Here is an 8,559-nt window from a genome sequence, read left to right on the forward strand (position 1 = left end):
TAAGTCCAATAATAATAGTATAATGTGTACAAGTTTATGTCACAATAACACGTTAACTAATACAAATAAGAAACATGACTTGCTCGTCAGAAATGATCTCATCCACTGCTCAAGCCACGTGTCGCATCGTGTTTTTCTTCTGAGGTAAATACAAGGCGTGTTCCTCACAGGCGTCTTCTTCCAAAAATACTATCTGTGGTCATTAAAAATCCCATGTCTTTCGAAAAGAGTAGAGGTGTGACCTCGACATCCTGGCCAAATTTGCCCATTGCTCTCTGACCATCATGGCCTCCTAATCATCCCCATATAATGATTGACTTCATCACTCTCCTCTCCACCAATAAGCTGGTATGTGGTGGGCGCTCTGGCGCACTATGGCTGCCATCGCATTATCCAGGTGGATGCTGCACACTGGTGGTGGATGAGGAGATCCCCCCTCACAATGTAAAGTGATTTGAGTGCTTAGAAAAGCGCTAAATAAATTTAATGTATTATTGCTATTATTATTATAAGCTCAGACGGGAAAGACTGGACCTTGCGTTGGTTTCATACGGATTACTTTATCCGAGAATATTTGTTTTTGATAAGACTTACTTCATTTAAAAGTAGACGCTTCATGCTTTCTATAGATATATTTATTATGTCTGTGTGTCCAGAGGCTCTCTGCAAGATGGCCGCCAGTCCACAGTTTCTTCACAAGATGGCCACCATGCCAGAGTCTCCAGCTGTTATGGAGATTATGCCAGAGTCTTCAGCCATCATGGATGCCATGTCAGTGTTCCTGGCCGTCATGAATGACGCACTTGAAGCTAGTAAGGCAGTGCCCAGGCAACCGAGACTGATGTGCATTGTGGCGGACCCACTGCTGACGTCAGTACGAGTGGCAGGCATTCCGGTGACCTCAGCGCTCTCAAGCCTTGCAATCTCAGAGGTTCTGCCACTCTCCACTGCCCTTCCAGTAATGGTGTGTCTAGGCTATACACACTTCTGAGACAATGGTGTCCGCTCCAGTCCATGATTCCGCTCCAGAGTCCACTCCAGTCCATGAATCCGCTCTAGAGCCCACTCCAGTCCATTAATCTCTGCCAGAGTCCACTCAAGCCCCTTAGCTCAGTCCTGTGTTGGCATCACCCTGTAAGTTTCCTGCCTGTCCTGTCTCAACTACAGAGGTCACCCTTGAACTCTCAGCCTGTCCTGTCACAGCCAAGGATGCCATTCTTGAACTCTCTGCTTGCCCTTTCGCGGCCAAAGATACTGCCTCTGAACTTTCTGTCTGTCCTGTTACGGCCACAGAGGCCATTTAACCTCTCTGTGCTCTCAACTGCAGTCCTGCCTGATCCACCTTGATGGTTTCCTGCCTTGTACGCTCCACTGTTGTGGACATCTGCTCAGCCTGAGCCATCTTGGTGGTCCCCTGCACCACCAGCTCCACTGAAGTGGTCCTCAGCTCCTTCAGCTCCACCCTGGTGGTCATCTGCTCCATCACTGAGATCTGCGGTCCCGTCTGCTCAGCTCTGCCGTCATCAGCTCCACCTGGGTGGTCTTCGGCTCTGCCCTGGCTTCCTGTTCTGCTGGCTTCGCCCTGATCTCCTGCTCCGCGAGCTCCAGTTCCTTTTCCTGTCCATGGACCTGGCCCTGAGCCCTCCATCCCTCCCACTGTTCCGCCTCCGCTCTACCTCCCTCCTGGACTTAAGTCTTTTCTTGTTTAAGAGTGCCTGGAAGCCACTCCTTAGGAGGGGGGCTATGCCACGATTACCAGCTGGAGTGCCCTTGATAACCACCAGAGGGCACTCCATCCCATACCTCTGTCACTCAGTCTTGGATTTAATTTCCCATAATAATTGTTAACTATGTCAAAACTGATGCATACTTTTGATATTTTACAGATATCTGATATTTCACCAGACAAGTGCACTTATTGACAACCACTTCACTGTCAGTTCAAAGCCTCTACAGTAGTGGCATTTATGAAATGGTACTGTATTGTGTATGTTTAGTTGATCTTTTTTAAATCACATTTTTGCTAAATTTTTGCTTTTTTTTAAATCAGTATTTTTTTCATACTATTGAAATCAATGATGCCCCAAAGCTGTTTGGCTACAAACATCCTTCAAAAAATCTTCCTTTGTGTTCAGCAGAACAAACAATTGTATACAGGTTTGGAAAAACTTGAGGGTGAGTAAATTAATAAATGAATCAATGAATAAATGAATTAAAATTGTTGGGTGAACTATCCATTTAAGTATTCCTTTGAGGAGTATAATGGTGGAGCTTTAAAAGCAGCACAATTTCGAAGAAAGTCATTTTTTTGTTTAAATTATTATTACTTTAGTTAAGCTGTCATTGTTCGTATTGTATAATGTATTACATTAAGCAAGTTTATTTTTTAATAAAATAAATGTTTTTGCTTATTGCTTGACTGCTTTTAAAAATCTACAATATTAAGGTTGCTAAAACGCTTTTATTTAAAATGATTATTTATAAACGTATTAATTAAATTATTACTATTATAAAATTATTATTATTTTTATTATCCTGTGATTAATTTTATCTGGTTTTATCATAACTTTTATCATAGTTGTATTTAATTTATTGAAACGCCACTGCATATAGTGGGCAAAGCTTTCATTTAAACAAAAATCATGTTATATCAACAGGAGGAAATGTGGTAAAAAAAAGCATAAAGCATAAAGTTAGGTAACATAAACAGAAATACATTATGCTGAGAGAACATAACATACATATTTGCAACCAATATCCTTTTTGTTTTGTTTTTTATCCAATTTTTTTTTCAGTGTAGTAATTAAATTTACCAATGAATGAATTAAATAAATTCATTCATTGGTAACCTAGCCTATGTATTAAAATATAACTAGTATTATAATTTAAACATACTAAATAAATTAGAGTAGGTTATTGATAATAATACTAATACCAATACTACTACTACTAATAATAATAATTATAATAATTCAAGTTAATTTATTACAATTAGAAAATTCATAAGTCATTTCTAGATTTGAAATATTTTGTGCATTGTCTTGAAATTTTACTTGAAATTTAAATCAAATTATAGGCTAACAGTGTGAATACAACTTATAACATAGGGCCTACAGGTTGGATGGTCATGTGAGGAAACCTGAATGCTAATGTGATCGTCAGTTTGGATGATGCAGAGAGGCCAGTGGATGAACAGCGCTTGTTGCCATGTTGTAGCTACTTAAATAGATCAGGGTTCTGCAAAGAAAGTAAACTGTTTATGTTGCAGAAGTGACATAGGCTACAGCACACAAGATGCAGCGCGTTCTCTAGCTTTGGATGAATGTATAGTCCAGAAAACGTCTTTAGAGGTGGAGGCAGACAGAGTTTTCAACAGATGTATAGAGCAATGTGGAGGAGAGTCTTTGTTCTTTAGAATTTAATTAATCTGTTTTTATCATTTTGATTTATTGCGATTGGCAAACAGATTTAAGTGCGTTCGACACATAACATGTTTAAAATGCTAGACGCATCACAGAGGAATGGTTTTAAAAGTTTAACTTTGTTTAATTTGACACAGCGTCTTAAAAATGCAGCGGCCATGGTCGAGATGCTGAAAACCAGCTAGTCGCGGTGCAAACGACTGAAAGCCTACAGAAGCGTGTGTTTACAGAGAACGGCAATTAAAATCAGCACAGTGGAGCCTCACAACGCTTATACTGTTGGTCAATAAATTGCTGTAAAAAAATAGTAAACTAACTGGATTTGATGAAAAGAGAAACCCACAGAAACAGTAGGTGTTTTTTATCCAGTTGGCTATTATAGAGCAGCTATTTTTTATAGATGACAGTGATGTGAAGCTTTGACCTCTATAGCCCTTTCTCCAGGGTGTTTTCTTTAGATTTGTTTTCAATAACACACTGGACTACAGGGAAATAACGGTTTGAGGACCTCAGAGATTGACAATGAAAATAGGTCAATTAAATTCCAATAAATATTCAAAACTCAGTTATTGTCCAAACCAGAGTCAACATTTGAAAAAAAAAGGAGTTCCTGTATGGAGGATTTTAGAATAAGTTGTGCCCCACTGATAGCGTCATTTGTTTGCACGTGCTGTCTGCATTGTTTTAGTAACCGATTCACTAAAATAATTATGCAAATCGGGTAATGAAACAAACATGCCCCCAAAAACTGTGCTGAATGTAATTTGCAGGGGTTTGCACTGAATACAGCAGAAAACTGTTTAGTGAATTCTCCCCAGTATACATAATGAAAGCCACAAGATTAATTTGCACATCCTCATTAACAGTATTAAGCATATATATATATATATATATCACACACTCATAAACAGTATTAAATATATATATATATATATATATATATATATATATATATATATATATATATAAGAATAATAATATGCAATGTTTTTTTTTTATATTTTTATATTATTATAATAGTAAATAATCTTTTTTTCTCAAATATTTAGGAAGTAAGAATGGATGTCACATAGTAATTCTCTTGAGATTGTTACAATAATTACACTTGAGAATGATTATACTACTTGAGAACTCATTATACTATGCTCTTAATATGTCAAAACAAAAACTTTTCAGAACTATTTTTCTCAGATACACTGATTTTCTTTTTGAACTATTTTTTCCTTAAGTTTACATTCTTCCATTCCCCTATACTTTTAATTAGTTACTTAAGGTTGACATTTTCATTACATACTGTATATACACGCTAATTTTTTTTCCAGCACATGACCACAAAACTTCATTACACTCTTGGCTGTAGACCATTTTTTTTTATAAATTTGAAGGGCTTTATTGCGAGTAATAACTTGCCACTGAATTAATTATGCCTTCATTTTTGTACTTTGCAACTGGAAAAGTTTTCACAGAGGGACGTTTTCTCTGAGGACAAGTTAAAAAGCCACCACAGAAAAGGCACCGGCTGCGTCCGAAACCGCATACTTACCTACTATATAGTAAACAAAAGCAGTAAGCGAACAAATAAGTATGTCCAAATCCTTAGTATTCATAAAAGAGTAGGAGAGAATTGCATGGGTGGGGTACTAATTGTCGCAAGATTCGGACCTGCGTATGCTTAAGTTGGGTCCGAATATACCTACTTGCCTACTATATACAGTAGTAGGAGAAAAGAGCCACCACGTGAGGAGAGTAGTATGTCCGAAACCTCAGTATTCATAAAAGAGTAGGCGAGAAATCCCCGGATGTCCTACTGCTTCAGCCCAGATTCTGAAGTGTTCATCCGATGGATACTTTTCAGTCCCAGAAGGTCACAGGAGAGGATACGTCATAATCGAACAGTGTGGAGAACAGAGACGAGGGTGTCTTCAAATGTGAGTATTATAAAAGTAGAGTAAACTGTTGAATCATTGAAGGTGTAAAGATGCTAGACAGTCTTTGAGATTTTTCTGTAAAAACACGTTTTATTATGTATAGCGAACAGGGGAGCTCCAGTAAGCACACACACGTCTCCAAAGTGGATTTACATGAGCCATATACATTACTAAATGTCTGTTTAACATCTGACAGGACAATCTTTAAGCAGTGCAGATGAGCACAACTAATAGACATGAAATAGACATCGGAGTGATGTATGTGTGCTATTATGTAGTAGAATTCACTGTTGTCAACACTGCTTGCTTTAGATAAATGTAACTAATGCACATAAACAACAAAGTTACTAAACATACATTATCTGTTTCATTTGTCCATTAGTACTGTTGATAAATTGAGGAAGATTTGTGTTGGATAAAGAGCGAATTACATCAACAACTACCTCAACATTTAAATGCAGCATTGAGCACAGAAGTAACTTGAATCTTGTCTGGATGTTACAGGGACAGATGAGACATGTGTACTTATCCAGTGGAGAGTGACTGATGAAGGAAGGCTGCTATCAAAGGCTTTGAGTGAGTACACTACAGAAATGAATAAAACATATTTTTAAATCTTGAGTTGTAGTTTATTTTATTTATTGTAATTTCAAACATAGTTATTACAGCACTTTTTCTGACTCTTGATTTCTGTGCATTTGCTGCAGAGCTTTTGTGGTGGAGCAGGACCTGCAAGGCAAGGTGACAGCGGCATTTGTGATAAAAAGGGAAAACATGACACAAAATATAAAGTAAGATAATTTTGTTACTTCGAATACAGAAATGACTGCTTTTGTTTTATGTGTGTGCATTTTTGTAGGATCTGAAATGTCCGCAGACGGACAGATTCCGGTTATTTTGCCAACTTGAAATAATTGCAAAAAACAATAAGCATAATTATGAAACAAAAGCATCTTCCGATTATTTACGCATTTTGATTTGTGTAAAGAAGAAATATATATATATATATATATATATATATATATATATACCTTGAGATACTTTGAGATAATGATAACATTCATAAATTACTTTAAATGTTTATAAAGGGATGAATATTTGTGCAAATGTGAGTGGTGTAATGTACAAAAACACCCACACGTGAATTGTGGGTCATGAATTGTAAAACGCTTTAACCTGTTTAAATGTTTTACAGGTAGTCATGCTCATGGAAAGCAGACACACAAATGTTTGGAGCAGACACAGTGTGAGTCCAGTACATGTTCACCCACTCTTGCTTCAAGGTGGTGTTGTTCAGGGGGGCATCCTCATGGTCTTCCTCATCCTCTGGCTCAACGATGTCCCTATTGAGAAGAGTGAGACTGTGAAGCACAGCGCAGCATGAAGCAACCTCAGTCACAAAGGCAGGGCTCACCTCTCAGGCCTTGAAGAAAATAGAGCACCAGCATGTTTTCAGACTGCCAAAGGCTTGCTTCATCAAAATAAAGCTGCAGAATTGGCACAGCTGTGTTGAGATGGCAGTAGGATGTGGGGTTCACCACCTGTAAAGATGTGATAGTTTGTTAGAACAATACCTTTGAATATAGCTTTGTTTCATGTGTTGTTCACTTGTATATTAATTTATTTATTGTGATGGTTACTTTTATTAATTAATTTACTAATTTGTATTCATGTTTCCCATTGTTGTCAGTTCATGCATTAATTCACTGACTGAAAATTGATAAATTCACATCGGCTACATTTGTCTCGTGTGTATTCATGCATAGCTAAGTTATATGACAACAGTTAGATTTTGCTTGTTTTATTAAAATATATAATTTTCAGCAAGAAAATGTGTAATATAATTAAGTATTGGTCAGCATTTATCATTATTATTGTGCGTAAGTGTTGGGGTGGGCTAGCAATGGAGAGACCTTTGAGCAGCAGGGGCTAATTCAATGTTGTAATTAGCAATTCATGTAATATTATATTTGAAGCAGATTTGTTATGCGATAGCATTAATTAAAGTTTCTCAAGGGTCAAGATCAAGTTATCTGTATCTCCTGCGCTCCATCAAGCCACTCCCATAATAGCTGTCAGCACTCAAATTAATGCACGACTCGGATTAACTGTACAGCATGTGTGTAAGACTAATACAAATATAAAGTTATTATTTTATCACAAATAAATCTTTAAAATTAGTAAAACTGGCTGTGTCTATAGTATTATAGTTAACATTATATTATTTTCTAATTTTCTAATATTTTAAATTATTAGTATTTTAAATGATTGTCCCCGGATTAGTAGGGTACTCTTGTAATAGAGTAGCAGTGGCTGGGATAGATTTTAAATATAAATTCCACTTAAAAAGATGCAATCTAATCCTGTTTACATGAAATAAGCCTGCTCCCCAGCAGGTTTAAGTTTACGGACCTGTTGCTGTGAGTCCAGGATGAGCTTCGAAGAACCAAATAATCCAAGATCATGCCAAATCGTCAACAATCGTATGAAGAACGGGCCCCAGGAAAAGATTCCATGGTTGTATCTTTAACAGTGAACAAACATAATTATAATGGATTTACGTAGGCCTACATCATAGCATGAGATTATATACACAGAAAAAAAGTACAATGACAAGGTTAATATATTTTCATAATTCATCATAATGCATAATGTGTTTGTTTTTTAAAGCATGAGGGATGAAACAAGTTAAATTCAGCAAGAAAAAAATGAAAACGGGAGATTTAAGGCACTTTTGCTTGTGGATGAAAATTTTGCATATAAAATAAATAAATTGACGGTGGCCGAGAAAGTAAGTTCCCATTCAGTCAGTCACGTTCTACGTTACGTCAATGACTGACGAATTGGGATCTCGCCCGAGAGCCCAATCACCTTCGAGTGTTAACTAAACAAGCCAATGACAGTTGGCGTGCGTGCTTCGCCACGCGCACCCCGCCCCGCAGCGCGGGTATAAAAGGAGAGCGCATGCAAACGCACATCAGCTTTTCGCTTCGGAGCCGAGCCTTCTACAGGACGAATCTCCGCGAGTGTTCGAGAGAAACAGCTGGCGTTGGTGTGACGGCGTATCAGCGGGGGTTGCCTTCCATTCTGCGGTCTCGCCGCGACCTCCCCTGGGCGCTTTCTCTAAAAGAGTGTTTTTCCTTCTAAAATAGCAAATTCTAAAAGAGTTTCACGAGCGACGGGCGTCTTTTTAAAGATGGCTTCCCGCT

General features: G+C 37.6%; 1 long non-coding RNA gene across 1 annotated transcript; it reads right to left on the reverse strand.

Annotated features, from left to right (window-relative positions):
• Positions 1–6,065: 6,065 nt before the first annotated feature.
• Positions 6,066–6,865, reverse strand: LOC107573398 (uncharacterized). The gene is made up of 3 exons (XR_001607501.1): positions 6,765–6,865; positions 6,622–6,693; positions 6,066–6,079 (listed from the first exon to the last, which is right to left on the reverse strand). It is a non-coding gene; the product is annotated as an uncharacterized lncRNA (long non-coding RNA).
• Between the last annotated feature and the right edge of the window lie 1,694 nt (positions 6,866–8,559).

This window comes from Sinocyclocheilus grahami, unplaced genomic scaffold (genome assembly GCF_001515645.1).
Source record: "Sinocyclocheilus grahami isolate Dianchi unplaced genomic scaffold, SAMN03320097.WGS_v1.1 scaffold1932.1, whole genome shotgun sequence".
NCBI classification, from domain to species: domain Eukaryota; kingdom Metazoa; phylum Chordata; class Actinopteri; order Cypriniformes; family Cyprinidae; genus Sinocyclocheilus; species Sinocyclocheilus grahami.